This window comes from Serinus canaria, chromosome 3 (assembly GCF_022539315.1).
Source record: "Serinus canaria isolate serCan28SL12 chromosome 3, serCan2020, whole genome shotgun sequence".
Lineage (NCBI taxonomy): Eukaryota > Metazoa > Chordata > Aves > Passeriformes > Fringillidae > Serinus > Serinus canaria.
The window spans coordinates 56,283,817-56,307,190 of NC_066316.1; the positions used below are offsets into that span (position 1 = coordinate 56,283,817).

Genomic DNA, 23,374 nt, shown 5'->3' on the forward strand with positions numbered 1-23,374 from the left:
GTCCCTTGAGGCAGTACTGATCACTGTCATGTAGATCTCTCTTGTTTTCTCAGTGCCTTGAACCTAGTAAGAGCTCCACTATCTTATATTGCAGAGTCTTTAATTGGTCAAGAGTCAACTCCATCAAGCTGAGTAAAAAACGCATTCAAATTAGCTTAAAATGTATACTAGACCTTGGGCTTAAGAAAAAGTTTGTTTCAATGACCATTTTGATTCCAACTGTGTTTTCTCATAAATATCAATTGCTAGAAATACCTGTGGGATTTGCCATTTAATGGTTTCATGACAGACTTGAAGTCAGGACTGAATGGACGATAGTTGTCATCTGCTGAGTTAAAGCTGTGGACAGCATTCATGCTTCAACACAGCAAGGCTGCAAGGCAGTTCATCTCTCAGCCCTGTCTAAATAGAACACACAGTAGTTAGTACCAATTTAGGTGCACTACTTGGATGTTTATTGACCTGTGTATCTACTGTGCTAGAGCAGACTGTATTCTGCTGAAGCCTTTCGAACTCTTGCTTGTCTCTGTGGTTTGCAGACCACACAAATTTCCCAAAATAAGGAGAACCTCCAACACATTTCAATTTACGAAACATGTGTGACACATATGAGAAATGTATCCCAAAGGAATGGGAAATTATAGTTTGCACATGTGTGGATAGGAGTCAACTGGTGTTGAAGGCAATTAAATTTTGTCACTAATTATTTTCAACCAACAACGTGCATTAATTAATCCACACAGTGCTCCTGTGAAAGAAATGCAGAAAGCTCTGAGACTGAGGGTTTGTTGATGGATGAAAATTGATGTATAACAGGATGGGGAGACATTTTTAAATGGATAGCTGCTTCAGATTGCCTCTATGAGTGAACATTCCTATTCTGGAGCAAGTTCTAGCTTGCTTAGTTCAAATACAAAACAGCTTGAACTCATTTAGAAACAGAGATGAAAAAAATCACCCTTCTATTCAAGATAAAACCAACCAAACTCCCAAACCAGTTACTCATTAAATCTATAGACAAACCACAAATCCTATTATTTTATGTCCTGGAGTACTTCCATTGTTGCACATTTTTTACATCTGGCAAGTGTGTTGGTATAACTCTGATGATGCTCCCTCTGAAAGGCCGCAGTAGAGCTGGGGATACTCTGAAGGGGGACAAGGGTGGCTGCAAGTATGGCTCAAGCAAAGCAGGCCATCTTTCTTCAGCGCAGGATGGCTTGTGTGTGTGGGGAGAGGAGGTTTATAAAATCATAACTAGGACAGAGAAGATGAATAAGGAACAATTGTTCATTATTCCTTGTCATATAAACAAAATAATTTATCCAATGACAGGTTTAAAAACAGTTAAGACCAAAGGGAACAATTTTCCACACAACAAGATATTGAGCTGTATGACTCACTTCTAAATTAAGCTTGGATGTGAAAAATATTAGCAGGTTGAAAATGGCATTAGGCAAGTCAATTGGAGAAAGGTCCATCGAGGATAACTAAACAATGGCCCTAATGTGATATCAAGAGGAGGAAATGCCTGCAGCACTGATCACTAGAAGAAAGGAAAGAGGAACGGATCATTGTTGTGTTTCTTAAGCTCTTTCCCCTGAGCAGTTGGTGCTGGCCATTGTCCGAGACAGGCTAATGGGATGCTCAAACAGCACGGGATTGCTTAAACTGGTGTTTTTATGAGTTTCCAGTGACATCTGGGCTTAAATGGGTTTCAACACTACATTTTAAAGAAGTAATGGTAACATATTACACAGAGAGTGCAGGACAGCAGAGCTGGGCTTGCATCTTGTTTTGAATCCAACCCTTTTCTGTTTTCTCCTTTTTAGTAGCAATTACGATTACTCAGTCTATGTCTTTCCTATCTAAGGAGCTCTGCAGCTGTATAGGAAGGATGGCAAGGACTATCACTATGAAATAAGAAGAAACTATAAATAAGTAAATTCCTTCCATGCCCTATATTTATCAGACTCAAAAAAAAAAAAAAATCTCTTGATATAATAACCCAAATGAGTGAAAGATTTCTTTATGAGGATCTTGACATTTTGGTCACATCAGATTAATTGAATGCTATGGTCATCGTTCCAGAGGCTGTATATTGAGAATGAATTTGCCTTGTAACTATCTGGCTCTAAAACTTGATTGAAAGACACAATGAAGTCTTTATGGCCTTTCTAGACTCTGACAATTTTCCAGTTACCAAAAACTATTGACAAGAAACCCCTCTTGCTTTTCTGTTTATTTCCACATTTCACTGTCCATGTTTTACATGTCCTTGTTTTTCATTTTAAGGATTATAACTCTCTCCAACCTATTTTTCCATCCCAGTGCTGTTAGTGCAGATTTTAAAAAGAGGTTTTCAGTTAAGGTTCCTTTTTTGACTAATTTTGACCTCACAAAGAAAATCAAAAAACAAACAGAAAACCAAAACTATAACCGGATGAGATAAAAAGTTCAGTTTGACCTTTTTATGGTATTAATGAGAGAAAAGCCAATGAAAAATAGATTGCAGTGAAAAATAGAAAAGAATTCAGAAGAGAGAACATGTAATGAGGACACGAACCCTAAGATGTCTCACACATGATGAGCCAGTTTCTGTGGAATGGTAGACAGTCTGCCATCTCTACTCCAGCACACAAAGTTAAACCTATCAGAAAACCCTACAACCTACCAACTGAAAAAGAAAAGCCAACAAACCAACAAAAATCTCCAATCAATATGGCCACGGGGAAATTATAATTTGAAATTGCAAGAAAATGTAATTCATGGTATTTTTGTCAATAAGAAGAAGAGTGATAAGGAATGAAGTGGACCACACTTTTTGCCAAACCCCAAGATTTTTAAAAAATCTAGCTTTATATAAAGTAACCACCTGGTGGGTGGTTTCTATATCTATTCTGACATTCAGAACAAATCTAGAAAAACAACAATATGAAATTGTGGAGGGATTAAAAACATACCCACCAAATGGACTTCTCAATTAAGAAAGATTGTGAGAACAAAAATATAGTGCACAGAATTATAAGCTCTCAGGTAACATTTTAATTACATTCCATAAGTGCTATGTCATTTAGAATTAATGTTATAGATATTATAGGTCTTCCAGCATTCAAATTTTTTAGAAATGAAAATGCAGATGCCATTAAAGGACTCTGCATAAAGCACCTCTATTGAAATTCAAAGACATTTAACAAAGGGACAGTATTGATGAGTGGTTTCTAGTACAGTCTGCCAATCACCTGTGGAGTTTTCATCAACAAAAATGATCTTAGAATTGTACTGCAGTAGATCTCGTTTAAGAAAGCAAAATTTGTTTATTCACTAATAATAGGCAAGGAAAAAAAAGACTCTACAAAAATACAGTGAGGACATAAATTTCATGAATTACATACCTAAGTGGCATGCATTTGTTGGAAATGTGCCAAAAAAAGAAGATGCAAATAAAGCTGAGGAATTCTGTGTTGCACTGAAATAGTAATCTAGTGATGCTAATCATGAGTTCACATACTATATGGGCAAATTATAATTGTCTTCTAAAAATAAGAAAGAAGCTTTTTTAAAAAATTCTGTGGATAGTAGAGCCAAATGAATACTTTCCCCATGCCCACCTCTCCCCAAAAGTGCTCAAAGCTTGTTAAAAATACCAAGAGAATTACAGCAACAAAAGTAGAAGATGTAGAAGCAAGGGTTCTTGGTTTTTTCCCAGAAAGCCAGGCATACATAATCATATTTCCCACTCCCAAGTATTTGTGGGGCTATAGAAACATTTCAGTCTAAGATGAACATAGGCTAAAAGTCTCCAAGATAATCATAAATCCAGAAGCTTTATTAAGCTAGAGGTATGATAAGCAATACTTGCTTTCCCACGGTAGAAATATGGAAAAAACCATTCTAGATTCCCATTCTAGGTCTTCCATTTAATGCTTACATGGCTGCAGAGCAGCCAGGGAATATCAAGAGACAATATTAATGCACATAACTTCTTTCTCCCCATGGACTTGAGGATGCTGCCTAGGTTCTGGAAACCTCAGTTTGCTTCCTTCCTCTGCTTGAGACAAGTTGAACATGTATTTCTAAACTTCATGAGAGGACTCAGACCACAGGTATACACCGCACAGTTGTCTGAATTTTTGGACTATACTCCATCCAAAGTAGGACATGCAACATGGAACCTGACCATCCTGCTTCCCAGGGGAGCAGGGAAAACTGAGGTCTCACTTGCTAGCACTGATGGGGCAGTTCCAGTAGGCAGGACCCAGGAATCTGCCACAGCCTGAGAAGGACTCTCATCCCTTGAAAATTAGGAGGGGATGGCATCTCTGAGGAGAATCGCTTTAGTTGGAGAGGAAACATAAACTCGCATCCTAGGACAGTGTTCCAACGGATGAGCTGTAAGATAAACAGGAAATCCTTCTGACAGACTTTTCAAAGTCACACTATCTATCCCTGCCCTATTTTTCTCATCTCTCTTCTACCACTTCCAAAACTGAAATGTTCCAAGAGCGAAGAACTCGTTCTGTGTTGAACAGAGCAACTTTAGTTCATTATTCCCTTGCAGTCTGCACCACACAGTGCAAGCTGAGATGGCTCTGCTGGGGTTTTTGTGTCTTCTTGACACAATGAACACATTTACATACAAAGCTATATGAATAACAGAGGTCTGAAAAATGAACTATTTCTGCTAGAGATGTCAAAATCTTTTTTCCCCACATTGTGTCTTCAATCAATGATGAAATATAGAGAAGGCAGAAAAAAAATTCATTTATTTTCCTCTCTAATTGCTTTACATATCCCCTCATATCTCAGTGGGATTTCTGGAAATAATGCAAAGCCTCTCCAGTGCTTGACGTGCAGTACCTCCAAATATGACAGAAAAGCTGTACAGGCAATAAGCAGGAAAATTTGCATGAAAATGGAAACTAATTTCTCTTTCCATACAGAGAATATTCTGTGTCTGGCAAGCAGTATGAGCCTGAATTTGCATACCTTTCTATGCAAACAGTAATAAAGGCACTGTCACATCCATTCTGCTGCTACTGTGATAAAAGCAAACAGCATTTAGCTCAACTGTTACATATTGTTCAGTGACCAGGTTGTTTCAGGACATAACAGAAGACCTTTTGCAAATGTTTCTAAGGATAAACATGTGCAAATTTTTATAATGAAAAACCTTTTTTTTCCAACATATTTTTCCATTTGCTCATCAGCTTCTTGATTTTTTTTCCTGTGGAATAGCAAAACAAAGCCATGCTATGTTCTCAGCAGGGCTATTTTCATAGTAGAACAAGTTTCAGAGTTGTGACTTGGTACTCTTCCATCATTAAAAACATAAAAATAAAAAACTGATTCCTTGTCCTTCCTTCAAGGAAGGAACTGGAAGACACAATTTCCAGTGGTATTCCTGGTATCTCTGTAAGCAAAAAACAACAATAGCAAAAGTTTAGCATACATAATAGAGGAAGGAAGAGACAATGAAAGCAATGTTTGTGTTTATTTTCTCCAGTGTATGCACTCAACTATCACTGACTTCAATGCAAATGCCATTTTCCACAACATCTAAAGAATGAGACCGATACTATAGAAGCCATACCCCAAAGTAGGAAGCACACTATAAAATTAGCCAGGCAAACAATCAGCAGTCTGCTCTGAAGCTACCACTGCATGGGGTGGCAATGTACAGACTTCTTTTGCCAAATTTGCCTTATTAGGAGTTTTCCCATATACTCTTCTGTTCTCACTTTGCTTTTAAATAAATAGAATCCTAATAGAAAAGCAATAGGTCCCCTAGCTACAGTAAACACAGGTGGACAAAACAGAGTAAAAGTTAATTTCTTATGTTCTTACATTCAAAGAAGATAAAAAGCTCATGCTGGGACTTGGTGTGGCCTTTTGGAACACAACTTGCTTTCCCAGCTTACTTGTCTGACCTCTGTACTGAACGACAAAAACTATCAATACAATGTGCAGAAATGATGTCACCCCTTTGGTATGAAGGGTGAGGGATGGCTCATTTGGGATATTTGTTTTAATGATATCACTGTCACACATTGTGTGATTTCAATCAGATGCTTTTGAGCTTAAAAAAAAGCTATTGATCTATCTATCAAAATATTTTTTTGTTCTTGGTACTCTAGTATGCTCACTAGTACTGTTACAATTTAAATGACTTCATAGCTGATGCAGTAAGCAATTCAAAGATATAAACAGCTCAGTTTTATTTAAAAAGTGAAACAAATAAAACTATCACTCTCAAACAGCAACAAAGAATTAAAAATCAGTTACCAGTAACTGCAATGGAAAATCCAAGTGGCATCTGCAAATTCTTTGTGAATCTAAATCATCTATCAGATCATCTGAACCAGATCTGTCAATAAGACTCATTTGCTTCACAAAAACTGCACCTCCAAAAAAGAATTACCCATTTTATACCTGTGACCATAATAATAGAAAAAGGTGATACAAACATGATTAGCTGAATTGGTGGGAGCATGGTGTTAATGACACCAAGGTTTTTGGTTCCATCCCCATATGGACCATTCACTTGGGACTCTATGATCCTTGTGGGACCCTTCCAATTCAGAATATTCTGTCATTCTAGGATGTGTCTGTGATGCCTTAAAAGTTCATCTTGGCATAATCTGTAGCTTGCATGTGGTGAATTGAACAGCACCAGTGCAAATTTCACTTCCCATAGGCTTTATATTACATCAGCTTTACCAGTTGATGGTAATGCTGTAGGAACTCCATATTATGTATAATAAATAAGAGCTAGATGTGACAGTAAATCTGAATAAATACAATAACTTGAAGTATATTAGTTTAAATTATAATCTTTAAATTATTTTTTCATTTTTATACAAAGTTTTCATTATACTTACCTGGTTTATCACCTCTATTTTCAAATTCACAAAGAACTAAAATTCTCATGAAAGGCGTTGCTAGAAATATATCAAAGATACCAGTAGTCCCCAAATTTTACCAGCTTCCTTGCTTTACTCTCAATACCAGGCATCAATGTTTCAAATGAGGAGCATAAATTAGTTCAGGATTATCCTTTTTCTGAAAAGCAGTAAAGAAAAAGATCAACACAGATCACTAGTACTTGTCGAATCAGCACACAAAGAAATAAGAACTTAGGCTACTCCCCCATAACATGATATCAAAACAGTTTTCTTTTGTATGCAGTCTCTTAATAAAGGAAACTACAGGAGGATTGGCCATGGATGATACCTGGCATAGTTTTTTAACAAAAGGACTGTTCTAGGAGTGTATTTATTCAGCATTAGATCTACACCCAGTTGGTATAAGTATGTGAGGTCACTCTTCCATTTTGGTTCTCCTTAGGTGCTCACTAAGTTCTATGGGCTTAGATGACATAAGTTGCTGAAGGTAAAAGTTATCTGTATCATATGTACTTCTGCTGTATTTACTGTGACCTGTTAGCATTGCAGTGATGCCTGCAGTATCCTGCCAAGTATTAGTCTGCATGTAAAAGGTGTACTGAGAAATATTTTTCATAATACTTGCATTTAACTTGCATTGGGTGCCAAATACTGCACCCCAATAAGAGCAGTTCTTAATTTAAACCAACTGCTCTCTACATGTGTGAAAAAGACTTGTCACTATGGTAGCAAAACACCTGGGATAAACTCCTAGACCATTGAAAAAGCTAGTTTTGCCAGGAACTTCAGGAGACCAGCATTCAGTCCTCTACTTAACAGAACAGCAGATAATGAAGCTTTTGTTAAGTGTTCTGGCCTACCTCTGCTCTCTGGCGGATGTTTTCCTTGGTAAATTTGCCACCTGTATCAGAATAAAAACAACATATTCTTACCAAAATAAAAGACAAGACCCTATATCTTTACAACACATGTTTCCTTTAATAGAAGATAATGTGTTTACAGTCTCTGTGCTTCCTCATCTTGCTTGGACTTCATCACCTTGGCTTATCTCCCATGCAACTTGTGTTTGCACGTTCAGTAGTTTACACTGGAAACAGTGTAGTCAAAGAATATTCTTCATTACACAGGCAGAATTTCATATGTGTTCTGTATTGATGTCTTTTCCTGCAACCAGAAACAAGGACACATAAACCTAAGTCTTTTGGCACTCCATTGGTATACAACTACAGCATCTCACTTTTGAAAAACAGTTCAGTCACTTTTCTGAATGAGTTCCACACAAACGAGAGAGCGTGTTTCTGATGTAAAATCCAGATGCACAAGCCATCCGTCACTGATGAGAATCCAACACTGGCCAAAGTCTAGTCCTTAGGGAGCAGAACAATGCTGTGTAAAACATGGACAAATAATACAAGATTACAGTAACAGTATTAATGGCAGAACACTACTTGCTTCTTATGCCAGACAGACACAGAAAACACTTGTAGACGCTTAGGAGATCCCCAAACATTCAGCCTAAAATCTGAGCAGTTATTAACGGTTTGGACTGATTTCTGCTGTTGGTAAGCACGTTGTTTCTAAGTCTGAAATCATTAGAGGAGTGTTCTCAGCAAAGCAGGTGCAAAGACGCAGCACCTTTTCCCATTGCATACCTGCTCTCTGCATAAGAGCTCCTATGCCCTCTTCTAGGTGACAATTCCAGAAAGATGGACAATACAGCTAGGTTGCTGTTTCTCACACATCATCAAAACCTCAACCCTGCCTCATGGATGTCAGAGATAAAACTCCCATTAAGCCACGCAGGGATCAAATTTCTCAAATTCAGCAAGTCATTCCTAGGAAAACCCACTACAGGTGGAAGTAGTCAGGCTGTTGTTGAGGAGGTGAGTTAAGGCAGTCACGACATATGGTTAGGTGACTTAAGTGGACAATTTGAAGGTTATTAGCTTCCCAGATGTCCCCCAGTGAGCCTACTGTCCTGCAAAACATGCCTTTCAAGGTATGAAAGACCCTGACAGCTTTGGCTGTCTGCTCTCAGGCTTAATAGAGGATCGATAGTTTAAGCACAATGTTCACAGCAATATTATTAATAAAATAGGTGCTCAATGTTAATAAGCACACAAAGCTATCTCACCCCATTTGCAAGTGGGTAGTGGTTCTTTCCACCTTTTGGCATTTTATAAGGAAATGGCACTCTCATTACAGCTGTCCCCTGAATTACTACTACTTCCATCACTACCAGGACAACAGCACTGGTTTTACAAAGCAGCTCCTGTCTTACGCTGCCTCCTGTGCAGGAGCAGGCATTTCCCATACCTGTTGCAAATCAAAACCTTCACTACATCTGAAACTCGGATCCCAGACATTGGCTTACGTGAAATCTCAGTAAATCCTACAGAAAGCTACAGGTCTAAATGTTTTCTTTCAAAGAGGGTAAAAGGAGAGAGGGAAGAACAAAATTTCATTTCAATTACACTCTGCTGTTGTGGCTGGATGGAAGTACAAATTTTATAGCTGTCGTAACCAAGTCATTCTGACTTTTTTGGGGGGGTGGTAAGTTTTTTTGGATAAAGTGTTCATAATTTTATCTCATTTCTGTGAGTTTTACATTAATGACTGTTTATCAACACAGCACAGAACCTGAGTGAATCCATCCCATAGATCCACTAACACTGACTTTTAACTGATGCAAGCACTTGGGATTTGCAGTTGCAGAGAATGCACAGAAAGCAGAAAATACCCAGGTAGGTGTGAGATACCAAGATGTCCAGGGAGTACCACACAAATTTTCACAGTAAAATACTGCAAATTCTACACAGACAACTTGCAAGCTCATTGAGAATCAGAAGAAAAAGAATGGCACTAAGATAGAATGACAAGGGAGAGATTCCCATACCACTCCTTTATGAAGAAAACTGAAATCGTGTATTGCCCTGATGGGAATTTTCTTTTAAACTGGCTGTAAATAAGATGCAATTAGCACAGAGATAATAAGATACAAAATACCCCCTTTTATGCTACTACTTTGGAAAAACTCCAGCAACTTCACAATTAAAAAAAAAAAAAAAAAAAAAAAACCCAACTAAACAAACTAAACCTCAAAAGTGTATGCTAATCTTCATTTGCAGTTTTGTGAGTTTATGTATTTTCCCTGGAATACGAATCTCTATTTTATTTATTTGCATTAGAGTGATTTCAAAAATTCCTCCTCAGACATGTCTCATCATGTCATAATTATTCATCATCATGAAGGTTTCTAACAGCCTCTAGTTACAATGCCATGAAGTTTTCTAATAAATTATAAAGTGAAAGATAATTTAGTCTCCATAACCAATTAATCTTTGGCTTCTTAGCAAAATTTAGTTTCAAAAAATAATGTGTCCCCTAGTTTCAGGAGAGATAGACTACAGCAATCAGTTCAATCTTTCCCTGGAAATAATCAACATATCCAAATGCCTTCCAGTTCCAACCAAAAAGGACAAGCCATAAAGGGCATATGGAGAGTCTGAAGTAGCCTCTTTGAACTCTCAGATCTCCTTCAATGGGAGAGCAGACCAATGATTTAACATCTCAAGACTGAGATAAAGGAAAGATTGTCATGAGCATGCCTCAGCTTGATTTGGAGCAGGACCTCATGCATTTTCTACAGACCTTTGGCTAACATTTCCTGAGAACAATGGAAATACTCCATTAATTTCATGGCTACTGATGTGCATACCAGTAGGGGAGACACAATATTATTTTATAAACAACAGGGACAACCAACATAAGCATTTGGACTTGCTACAGTAGGTAATCAAGCTGACAGCTGTTGAATTGTGGGTATATGAGCCCCAGGAGTAAGTATTCTTAAGAAAAACCTAGTTTTGTGGATACTAGTCTAATCTGGATCAACCCTTCATAAGAATAAATATTGGGGTTTCGTTTATTTAAACTTAGGTGTCTGCAGTATCTACAGATATATTCTACTTTATGCAGACAAGGTCAGTGAGATGTTTCAGGCGTCAAGAGGGAAGCTCTCACATTTCTGGAATGGTAGAGGAAAGATTTATAAAGTTTTTACTGGCCTGAAGGAAAGAAAGAAAGTAAAAACATCTGCCAGAGTAATGAGTGGATTGTTGGCTAAATTCATTCAGCGGAGGAGTCTGAAATAGATCATCTCTGTCTTAAGAAGTAGGCGTTAGTGGAGTCATCAAAAATAATTACTGGAGAGGAGTCCAGGACATACCTACAGGGAATAAAAGTAATCTGAAAATGTAAATTAAATTCACAAAGTATGGATAGAAAAGCCAGGAGTTCTTACGCTCCTGTACTCACACAATGTACCAACCATACTAAGGTCTTATGAAACAATAACAAGTATTTTTCATTTGAGTCTGGGATAGTACTTATGAACATGTCAGTAAAAAAGGGAAAGATGCAGACAACAGAGGTTGCTACAAATACAACTATGATCACACTACCCAGATCTTCTCTGTTATCCATCCAAAACATCTATCTTAAAGAGACAAGCATGTATTTCATATAATCACAAAATGTCCTGAGTTGGAAAGGACCCTCAAGGATCAGTGAAGTCCAGCTCCTGGCCCTGTACAGGACAGCCTGAAGAGTCACACCATGTACCTGAGAGTTTTGTCCAAACACTTTTTGAACTCTGGCAGGCTTGGTGCTGTGGTGACCTCCGCAGGGAGCCTATTCCAGTGTCTGACCACCCTTTGGGGGAAGAACCTTTTTGTAATAACCCACCTAACTCCCCTCAAACAGCTTCATGCCCTTCCCTCAGGTCCTGTCACTGGTCACCAGAGAGGAAAGATTGGTGTCTACATCTCCACTTTCCCTCATGAGGAAGCTGCAGACCACCATAAGATCTATCATGTCTCCCCTCCTCCAGGCTGAACAAGTGACCTCAGCTGCTCAAACTTTGGCATTGCCTGCAATGTTTCTGATGTGCTCTAGAAACTCACTGGCGCAGAGAGAAGTAAACGTAAGTGGGTGGAAAAAAGGTTCAAACAGCTGAGCAGCAGTGACAGTAGTACAAATTTAAACAACTCTCTCCCTTTTTAGGTTTTGAAGAAGATCAAAAGGAGGCTCTGCAGTTCCTGAGGTGCTCTGTCATGAGTGTGTTTGTGCTTGCCACCTGGCACTATTGTATAAACAGCACACAGTACACCACAAGTGATGCGGCCATTTCCCACAGCAGCCCTTTCTCTCTCTCCTCGTAAACAAACCCAAGGCTGTGCGTATCCTTTCCAGCCTCCCCGGCCTCTCCTCAGGAGCTCACATGAAAGCTTTGACTGTGTTTTGCATCAGTTTGCTTCCAGTGCCAAACAGCCTCCGGGCTCGCCAAGCGCCTACCACGAGCCCTGCTCTGGGAGGGCAGAGAGCTGGGCCGTGCAAGGCTGTGCAAGGCTGTGTGAGGCTGTGAGAGAGAGGCCATGCGAGGCTGTGTGAGGCCATGCAGGGCTGTGCGAGGCCGTGAGAGGCTGTGCAAGGCCGTGCGAGGCTGTGTGAGGCTGTGAGAGGCTGTGAGAGGCCGTGAGAGGCTGTGCAAGGCCGTGCGAGGCTGTGTGAGGCTGTGAGAGGCTGTGAGAGGCCATGCAGGGCTGTGCAAGGCTGTGTGAGGCCGTGTGAGGCTGTGAGAGGCCGTGAGAGGCTCTGCGAGGCCATGCAAGGCTGTGTAAGGCCATCCGAGGCTGTGTGGGGCCGTGCGAGGCTGTGAGAGGTCGTGCGAGGCTGTGTGAGGCCATGGAGGGCTCTGCGAGGCTGTGTGAGGCCCTGAGAGGTCCACAGGGCTCACCCAGGCCTGGCAGCACAGCCAGGAGCCCTCTGACTGTACCATGGATGGATGGCCAGAGCTCTGGCTCCGGGTTACCGGCAGGATTCGCTCCTACACCTGCCCTGGAGCAGCCAGAGCTCAGTGGGATGACGGCACTTGCAGCCAGAGCTGCTTTTTGACTCTGGATGTTAATGCCCAGCCTTCCCCCTGCACTGACAAGTTCCTGTGGTTAAACTGGTCAGGCACCAGGCACGTGATTTCTTCAGGGCTACTGGAAATGGATTAATCCCATTTTAGCACTGGTCAAAGTCTTACAAAATGTTGTGCAGGAATTGTTTTAGTTCCTTTCTTTCTGAGGGCCTGCTCCTCTCCACTCCCTCTCCACTGCTCTGGCCGCAGGTGTCTGGCCCCAAAATAGCATGAAATGGGTTTGTGCAACAAGAGTGTGGAAGGAGTTCAAAACTGTTTCTCAGTCTGGGCCTCCAGAGGAGGGCAACTATAAATAGATGCAAAAGCAAGGATAATTGGCATGTAAAATGAATAATGCCGCAAGCACACCCTAGGAATTTTAGCGAAATAAAACTTTTGTGGCAATTCCACCAACTTGTATTCTGGTTTTCCTCGTCTGATTTTTTCCAGATGTCCCACTTTCCCTTTCTTCTTTGAACAGTAGTACCTTTCCCTGGAGTCCCAATGGCATATTGTACAAATTATATGTATTTCAGCCTCTAATAACTTTCATAGATTAAGCAAAGAAATGACCACATAAAAGATGAATAATCCTAACAAACCTGATGCTTGTTTAGCTTTTTAGGGAAAATTAGGCATGTTATTAAGTCAAAAAAACTTCTAATCTCATGTTCCATATGTGGACTGCTTTTGGCCTTGGACATGTCACTGTGAAGAGGTCCCTTGAGTCCAGGTAATTTGGCAGGAAACTAGGGTTGTAAAAGCACACCTTTTTTACCTCATTCACAGGTAGGAATTTGAAAAAACATGAACTTATGGGGCAGAGTAATTGCTAACCTACTGCCCATCCAGACTTTCTCCAGGAAAACAGCCTGAAGAAGAAATATGTGGGACAACAGAACTTTCTGTTGCGAGGAAATTGGAAAGAAAACAGTTAATATGATCTCTGTTTCTAACTCATACCACATTTTGTTTTCTGACTCTTAACAGACACCCACCTCAGACTTGGATCCACTGAAAATTTCCATGGATTTCATAAAAACAGGATTTGAAACTCTGTTGTGGCAAAAGTATGACATAAAAACATTTACAAATTTCTTTCTAAGAGCCATCAGATTAATTTCCCTTTTGGCTTATTCGAAGTCTTGGGGGTGGAGGAGGAAAAAAAATAGTTCCTATAATTGAGCTCTTCAGAGTAGGACTTGAAATTATGTCCTGACAACTCACAGCAACCAGGCAGAACCAGCTTTCATTGCCCATAGGAAATGGAATAAACATGCTCCAGAAGTCAGAAAGCAACCTGAATTATAAGAAAAGTTGTTTTGGGTAGGGGCAGGGAAAACAGGGCAAGAAACAGACTAGTTGGCCAGGTCAAGAGAAATTATCTATATCTAAAGTATGGAAAACCACTGCCATCTGTCACTACAATTTTTAATTTTTTTTTTCCAAAAGTAAAACCCAAGGATATAAAAAAGGAAAATAGTTAAACCACAAAGGATAAACTGCTCTGACAGACAGAAGACCTCAAGGAAAAGTATCTCCATCAGATTGCTAACAGATACAACCCATTGAGAATGAAGTGCAGGTAGACAGATGTTGAAAGCAGACTAGATTGTGTAGTGTGTTTCAGAGACACGGACATCATCTTCAGGGTGATGATGAAAAAAAAGCTAGTTAAAATTCAGAGAATGGAAAGTAGCCCTTAGAAATCAAAGAAGAAAATGTCAATTAATTTAGTTGTCTTGATCTATACCAGTTACAGCTAATAAGTGACAGACCCTCTTCATACTGATGTCGCATTCCAGGTCTCAGACTTCTAGGGAGATTAGCTCCAAAGAGAAAACCATTAATCTAAAACAAAATAATCTATGTCTGATCAGAGCACCCAGTATAAATGCACAAATCCTTCTGTGTTCATAAACCAGCAAGGTGACATGAGAAGCTAATCTAATTATGTGTGTCTAATATGTGGAAAAACCACAGATGTTGTTAACTCTTTACATAAGATTGAGAATCAAACATCCTGTGTCTGACCTGGCTTTCTTCCTAGAAGGGATGGCTGAAAGGTTCCTCTGCAAGCTAAAACTGAAACCCTATGGCACGGTTCAACTCAAGAACTGAATTTCTTTGCACATGCAAATTCCAGGAGGACTTTCACTAAACAGTGAGTAAAGGATGCTCTGAGCTCTTGCCCCTGACAAATCAGGGGGGAAAATCTGTGAAATGAATGCGAGGCACAGAGGAGCTTTTCTGCATTAGAAAAGGTAACTTCAGAAGGTTAGGTCAATAAACCTGAAGTATGTCAATAAGCCACTATACATTTTAACAGCCCCTACCCAAACAAGACTATTTCATTTGGATATTTTGCTATCAGAAGGTCAACAGTTTAATTGCATCACCTAAACAGCAACCCGATTAAAGTTACCTCAGCAATGCATAGATACAGTTCAAATAACTCTCCCAAACAACATAAATGGTCTTAAAATGGCACCCTTTATAAACACAAAGGAGATCCTTGGGTGACCATCAGAGAGATCAAAGGTGAATGGCACAGCCCTTTACCCACACAGTCTGCTTTTATTGCCTTTCAAAACACAATTGTATTGCTTTTAATGCTTTGGCAGGTTCTCCAGGTTTTTTTCTCTGCAGCAAGATCAGGCTACGGGAAGAAAAGCACTGTTAACACTGCAGTGTCTTAAGGACTATTTTTACTACTCCTGATTTATTTCTGACCTCCTGATTTTTTTTTTTCTGTTTGACCTTTTACATGAAGACAGGGAAAAGAGTACATTTCATCTGCCAGTTGAGAGCATTTTCTTTTCTTCACTAGCAGAATTATAGGGTTTTAAGTGAATGTCAGCTATTCTGCCTGCAGGCTTTTACTTCACAGCAACTGTATACCTGGCCTTTTCTTTCTTCACTAGTAATAGCCTCTGTTGAGTAAGGCAATGTTTACTGAGCAAAACCTGTAAAGCCTCTAAGAGTTGAGCTGAATGACAATGTTTTGCAAATCAGTTTCCCTTGGGAGTCAAAACTGGTGACATGTGGCCAGATGTTTTCTTAGTGTTATTGGCTTGTTTACCAAACCTGCACATTTCCCGTCAGGGTTCCTCTGAATCACAATGAATGTCACACAAGCCCCTTCCCAATTTTGGGTTGCCTCCTGACCAGAAATTGCTGCTTTCTGTTGTCTCACTTCACCTCCAATTCACTCTACATCTCGAAGCTTATGGTCCAAGCCAATGTTAATGCAGACAGTTGTGTGCTCAGACTACCCATGTACTGAGCTAGAGAGAGGCAGAAAATGTTTGAGAACATCACCATTGCATTACCATCGGGCTATGTTAGCAATCTTGCATGTAGGAAAGCTGAGAAAAAGTTTCCCCCTCCTCCTCCTTTCCCTTGCTCTCACAGTTCCCTACACTGTCAGCCTTCAACAGTGTCCTGTCCCCAGTTGTTTTGGTTCTTATACTTGCATCCAGAGCTTTGGGAGCAACAGAAACAGCAGGAGAGTCATGGGTAGGACACTAAACCAAGGCGAATGTTGCACAGGAGCAAACAGGTTCAGATCTCAGCCAAACGAGGCTGCTGCCTCTAAGACTTGGGGCTGAACAGACCATGGTGCAGCCTTCACCTTCCTACGGCACTCCCAAGCTAATGAGACACTTGAACTCGGTCTCAGCTATCACTGCTGCATCTGTGGCCTCCTTCCTGGCAGCTGTGTTTGCCTCTGCTGCCTATGCAGGTGAAAAAGGTAGAATTTTATTCCTACTATCCTGTTTCAATGAGGGACCAACGACAGCACTGGCCTGATATGGGGAAGCTCTTTTTTGTGGTTAGTAGTTGTTCCCAGGACACCACATTCTAGGATCTTGGCACTAAGGAGCCTTAAAGCCATTCAGAGGAGCTGGGAAGAGAAAGGAGACCAAGGTATAGGGAAGGTGCTGGATGCAGGTTTGTTGAATTTCCTCCTTAGGACTCCATGTCCTTGTTAGGATACAGGATACACCAGCATGAGGCAAGGGAGGTTCTGCAAGTCTTAAGCAAGTCTTGGAGGGCTTCCCTGGCTTCTTTCTCCTAAGGTCAATATTAGTCAGTAGCTATGGACCCAGATATTCAATAACCTATCTTAGAGATTTACTGTCTGCAGATTGCACTTGTCCTGCTGACCAGCCTGAAGGCAGATGTGGCCAGCAACTGACTCCATCACATGATCAAATGCTTATCTGCATTTTTCTTGCTTGCACCACAACAGAGTATCCAAGAAAGTTAGTCTGTGAAACTTCTTCCTCTCCTTGTGCCCAACAAATGACTTGTAGCCCATTAACTGTCAGAGAAATGATAATATCTTACTTCATCCTCGTTACAGAAATTAAAATAACTGGAAAGCCTCCTCTTCTCCCTCTGCAAGAAGCTTCACCCAAGTTTCTTCCAGGCTTGTGTCTGCAGTGTGCAAACCATTAGAGTCTCCTGCCAAAATTATAAATTTCCAGTCAGTCTTTATAAAAAGCAGCATTAGTTTCCTAATCACACAACTGGGAAAACAGGATATGAAGTCCCAGTTAAATTAACTTAGCAGGTATCCACAGACTAATAAAAATTTCCTTATAACAAATTTGAATGTCTCTGTTTTCCCCTCTGTTTTCAAAATCCAAACAGCATTTCTCTTTACTCAAAACAAGTCACTGAACTCTCAAACAGGCAATTCTGCCTAAAAGGTATTCTTTGTCATATGGAATTTAAACAGCTGACTTTTATTTTGTTATAAAGATTGTATTAAAAATATCTTCTACTGCATTTCTGTCTTCAGAGCAAAAGATAAACTGTTGGTTCAGCCCAGCTGTTACTGAAAGGCCTTTTGCTGCCTCATCCACACAGAAAGACTTGATCCTTTTGACAATAGTTAAAGCAGTACAAGATAACACCATCTTCTCCAAGTATAGAAGCAGTAGTACAGGTACAAACGTGCCCTCTAACAGCACAGTTATGAACATTAAAAAATTAATGATGGATCAAAAATCTAGCATATCTAGCACAATGTACTGTGCTTGACACTGGCCAGCAGTGGACATCAGGGAGAAATAAATTAGCATGGAAAGCTCATATTGACATTCTGCAAGATTTCATACTTGTTTTCCATGGATTTGTGTATGACAGACACCTTAGTCCATGGTAGGTATATTTGTGCCTGTTAAATCTCAAGCCATCTTTCATCTGTGAACCTTCAAACCCAGTTTCTGAAGCTCTGAGAACTTCTGGACCCCAAGACATGCCGTGGCCAAGGATTGCATAACTTCAACATGCAGTAGCCTGTGAAGCAGCCTGTTATCTCTTGTTTGTTTTGAACCTGACACCTGATGGTTTCATGGCACACTTACCTGTTTTGGCAATGCAAGCAACAGAGATAAACGCTTTCATAATGACTTTTTCCTTCCTACTCTGAATTTTATTGACATCTAATTTAAGCCTCCTCCCACATCCATCTTTCCCACTGCAAAACCACACCCTGCTGCTTCTGGTAAAGAAGCCTCATACAGAAGGAAAGGGACATTTTGGAACTAGAAGACTATGAATATCAAAAATACACTGTATCACCTGAAAAGTCACATTTTTCAGGTTGTAAGTAGTTGTAAGTAGTAGTAGCATTTGTGCCAGCTACTTTGCATTAACTGCTTATTTACATGCCACTTCTCTGTAGTAAACACAATGTACATTATCCTTCAGGGAGAGTGAATCATCACTGAAACAAAGATAAAATTTATCAGGTAGTAAGAATGCATACCCAGGCAGGTACCAAGGAGCAGCTGACACCCACACTGTATATATATCTTAACTTCAGCCGCCGGTACTCAGGCCCAACTGAAGGGGCCTTGCATGGAGATGCTGTGGTATTGCCCACTGACATCCCAACCACTAAATCCACTTCAGCCTCCTCTGCCTCTTCTCCTTGAGCTGTGGCACCAACCTGCAGACCAGCAGGCAGCCTTTTGCTTCCCTCTGCTCACATTCACAGCCCCAACTCCCCACTCTCCTCTGCCAGAGCCTGCTGTCCACACCCTCTCCCAAAACAGATCCTACTGAAAGACCCAACCCCCTGCCAGTTGCTATAAACTCTATAGGAATGCCAGGGCCTAAGAAATGATCTTTATGGACACTGATATTTATGGTTGGTTTGTGATCACATCAGCTGTCCTTAACCTGGACAGAAGATCTGGTTTATGAGGAGAGACACAAAGAAAATTTCCATAGTTAGGATGGCAGGCTAACATGATGACTGTGCTCTGGTCAGAAGGAGGAAGGGAATATGGTGAAGGCTGCTTGAGGAGAGAAACCAGATTTCTAAGATAACCAACATTTTTTAGGTATCACACAGGCTGGTTTGCCAACAACCAAAGCTATATAGTGAAACCTTCACTGAGACAAGATTAAACCTTCCCTCTTGCAATACTGGAGTAAACAGTTGCAAGGTAAGTATATCACAAAAAAAAAAATCATTGTGTTTCAGACTACATATCTTTCTATTGAAATATAGATCTTTGTACAAAGAGGTTAATTACCCATAGGGATTAATTTATTTATAACAAATCTCTGGATCACTTCTATCATATCCTTTTCAGTTGATCATGAGCACATCTATTTAAAACCTGTGCTACGTATTTTCTGTTTGCTACACTATTGATTTCACCATTCATATTTCCTTTCTACCTTCTCTCCTTCACATGATGCTGAAGCAAACCAATTTTAGAATAATTTACAGGAGAAAGAGCAATACTGAATGAAGGCTGAGGTCAACTAGTGCCATGGAAATCCTAGTAGGAGATAAACCCACATGATCTTTAAGTATAATTCCTGCCCAGTTCTTCAGAGTAAAGTACATACACACACCTGCCTCCCATCTTCTGTTCTGATGAATAGGAACTTCTGTCCTTTCGTCAGTTACAGCCTTCAGAAAGCACCTTAAAAAAAGCGGACTTTACATGTCATCTCAAAAGACAGGACTCCTAATGTCATTCTTCCATTTTTGAGGTAACAAGGATCTCAACCAAGAAACTCTTTTCTTCACACCTGCCTTTCTGAAGGCTTACTTAAATGATTTACTGCAACTATTAAAAAGTTAAGCTAGATTATCCAGAGGTGTTTAATCATGTGGTCATGAGTCATTAGGTCATGTGTAAATCAGGCCAAGCACTTCTTGGAGGAGCACACCTGTGTGCTAATTTTAACATGGGTTCTCTGCAGTTCCCAGTCTCCTATGAGACTTTTCCCATTAATGCTTTGTTAGCACAGATTATCCACTGGACTGCTCAGTCCAGATCACTGCAGTGCAGCCATAGAGAAATGACATGCAGAAGGCAATGCAGAACCTTAAATATTATCAGTGTGCACCCGCAGCTAACTGAAGTTCTCCTGCCTTTCTAACTCCTAGTGTTGACACAGGATATCATCTGCTAAGCAACTTGAGTCATGTAGTTGTCACAGAAGTACAGCAAGGAAGGGACTTGAGAGATAGTACAGATCAGGGCCACACACAGAGAAGATCAATTTTATCTGGATTGTCCCAACTGATAAAAAAGTCTTCTGAGGGTTTTGCTAAACTCAGTCTTGACCCCAAGGGGTCTAGAAAAATTATGTCAATCTGACATTCATCCTCATCTCATTTTAGTATCAACTGAATCATACTTACATTACAGTACTTGAAATGCTTTACTTATGTTATTGTTCAAATCCTCTGTAATCTATACAAGCTTGGACAAGGTTTCAGCCTTTTCTAGGAAATTCAATGCCAGTCTGTTCTATGTTTGTTTCGCACAATTGTATCAGCTCTTTGGAAGTGCTGACATCACTGCAAACTAATTGATCAGAGATACTGGATTAAGCAGAGGCACTGAAGGAACTGAAAGAGGAATATCCTGCATTTGCCTTTGAGGCCACAAAAACAGCAGCGGGAAGGAAGAATGTCATGTGAAAGCACGTCTCCCCCAGACAGCATCTCCTCAGATGACAAAAGAAATTTAAAATAAATGTTTATGCCACAGGAAACAACAGGAAAACAGGAACTCTCCTGCATAGTGTCAGGGAAACAAATGCGTGTTTCAGAAGAAGGCTCTAATTACAGTTTTTTAGCTATTGGAAGTCTCCTTAAGCTTGCAGTGTCTCAAAAGGAGAAGACAGATTGTTCAGTCCAAAAGATACATTACATTTAGGCTTTTTCCTTTCTGTGCCTTCTCTGCCTTTTCTTTATAGTCTGACAACAGCTGCCCAGGATGTCTACAAATAAAATAGTGTTTCCTGGCACTCTTATGCAAGTTAGGCCTTTTGAATGGCTTTCAGATGCATAGCTCAGATGTGCATTGAGTGCCAACAACCACAGCTGTACCCCAAACATTTGCTGCTTCTTTAATGTTATCTTCTCACAGAAGTTTTCAGTCCTACCATGGGTGTGACTAGAACCATACACATACCTAATGTTTGCAACTACATTTGCTGTATATTACTTTATTAAAGTCTCCCTAGTTTGTTTTGTTTTAATAGTGTCTCTGTCAGTACAATATCTGAACAAACTATTTATTTCAATGCTCCCCAAAAGATAACCATACTATTTATGGCATTTTGGCACTTAGAAAGCAACCCTGGGCATAACTACCATCAGAATTAATTCAAAGTAGACACCTATGTCTAGACAGCTTAAATGCCATTGTATTGCTTCCTATAAATCAAGCTTTTCTAAAGGGCTACAGACAGAAAATGTTCCTGAGAGATCTCTCTCTTTGCCTGTTCACTTCATTTTTAACCTTTGATTTTCACCAATAGCTCCATCATTCCAACATGCAGCAACTGTTGCAAGTTGTGACAGCTTCAGGTGAGATGATCTTCTAAGTGTAACCAGTGCTACTGGCTCCAAATTACTGAAAAAGCAAAAATCTTTTAGCACTAAAAAGTTGGCTGATATTTTTAGGACTAGTTGAAACTGTTTGAGTTGCAACAGAAAAAAAAAAGGAAAAAATAATAAATTTTTAGGCATATTATGATTCCACAATCAAGTCAGGCTGAGATTTTTTTCCTTTAAAATGTTTTCATGTGGTCTCTCCAAAAAGAAGACCAAAGGGATGGAGGCAGTTATCAAAAATGAACAGCAATGCAAAGAAAGTGACAGAAACCATTTTGAACTACTGCTGTTAAAGTTTAGCCACTGAACCACCTCATGCAGACAAAAATGTGCTGAAGCCTGACAGGAGACAATGCTCCTTCTCCTGCAAGCACACTGGGTGTCACCTTCATACCTTTGCCATCATGAGTCCATGACAGCTTATGTTTTCCTCTTGTAGATCCCCCGGGATGTCAAACAGGATGCAAGAGTCTTGCTCTGTGTAGTCAGGGACATCCCGAGTGTGTACACCTGGAGTGTATACTGCTCTGAAAGTCAGACTGCTTCTGTCAGCACATATTCAAAATGAACAGATGAATTTGTGTGTGTCAGTATTTTATCCATCAAGGCAGGAAGCAGGAAATTCTGCCTCAGAACTAGATCTGTCAATACTTCCTGAAATCATTGGCTTATGAAGTCTTGTACATGTTCTGGTTTTTCAGAGGCTGCTGGTAATTTGTCCCTTTGAACTAGCAAGAAGGCAAGAATTATACTGTTAGACTCAAAATAGATTTTATTTTTTGTTTCTTCTTTGAAATAAAACTTTCTTTGAAAGTTTTATTACAGAACCTCTCTCCTCTTTTTACCATCTGACTGATGGGAAATCAAAGGATTCTAAAATGGAAAACATCTGATTGTAGAAATGTAGCAATTAGCTGGCACCAATACCAACAGTTTATCATTACTGACAAAAGCATAGCTGCAACCTAGGACCTTTAAAAAAAACATTAAAGAAACAAAAGTGCAAAAGCCAGAGCTAAGATCCATTCCAGCTTGATGGGAGAAAGCAATGGCAAGCTAACTGATTTAAGCTTTACTTATTACAATGGCTTAACCCATTTTCTCTTTGCCCTTGGAGCATTTTATTGCATATGATAAATACATAACAAGTAAACACTTCAAAAGCATTAATATAAAAAATCAGATGCCATGTCTACTGTTTGAGCATTTAAGCTATTAAGCTTAATGTTCCTATATTCACTTAATGGCACTGCATAACACAAAGGCTACCCTGTCTTGCACATAAAATACATAAAAACAGCAACTTCATTACTGAGCTTTAGAAGATACTAAATATATTTCAACAAATAAACTACTGGAAGACGTAAAGACAGATTCTGAGAAATACTGTTAGTGACACACTCAATAGAACAGTTTGAAATTATGTCAGGGAGGTTATCAGAATTAAGGCTGTTTTAAAGACTCCTGTGGCAGGAATCAGTGAGGTGGCTCTGAGCCTCATTACTCCTCTCTGCATAAGGCTGCCAAACTGCTGTTTCAGAGTCAATGATACAAACCCAAATTTAAGTCTTGCCATGCTGACTCTGAATAAGTCTTATGGGATCTTCAACACAGGAA

At 39.8% G+C, this 23,374-nt stretch overlaps 1 long non-coding RNA gene across 3 annotated transcripts in view; it reads right to left on the bottom strand.

Moving 5' to 3' along the window:
• Positions 1-7,809: 7,809 nt before the first annotated feature.
• LOC127059457 (uncharacterized) overlaps positions 7,810-23,374 on the bottom strand; it is a 36,802-nt gene continuing 21,237 nt past the window's right edge. For 2 of the 3 annotated variants that reach the window (XR_007777332.1, XR_007777331.1), the window contains exons 2-3: positions 17,224-17,340; positions 7,810-8,069 (exon numbers count right to left, since the gene is read on the bottom strand). This is a non-coding gene — a long non-coding RNA (uncharacterized LOC127059457). Of the gene's footprint in view, positions 8,070-17,223; positions 17,341-22,151; positions 22,303-23,374 lie in introns of those variants that run through there. The other variant, XR_007777330.1, reaches the window with a different exon arrangement.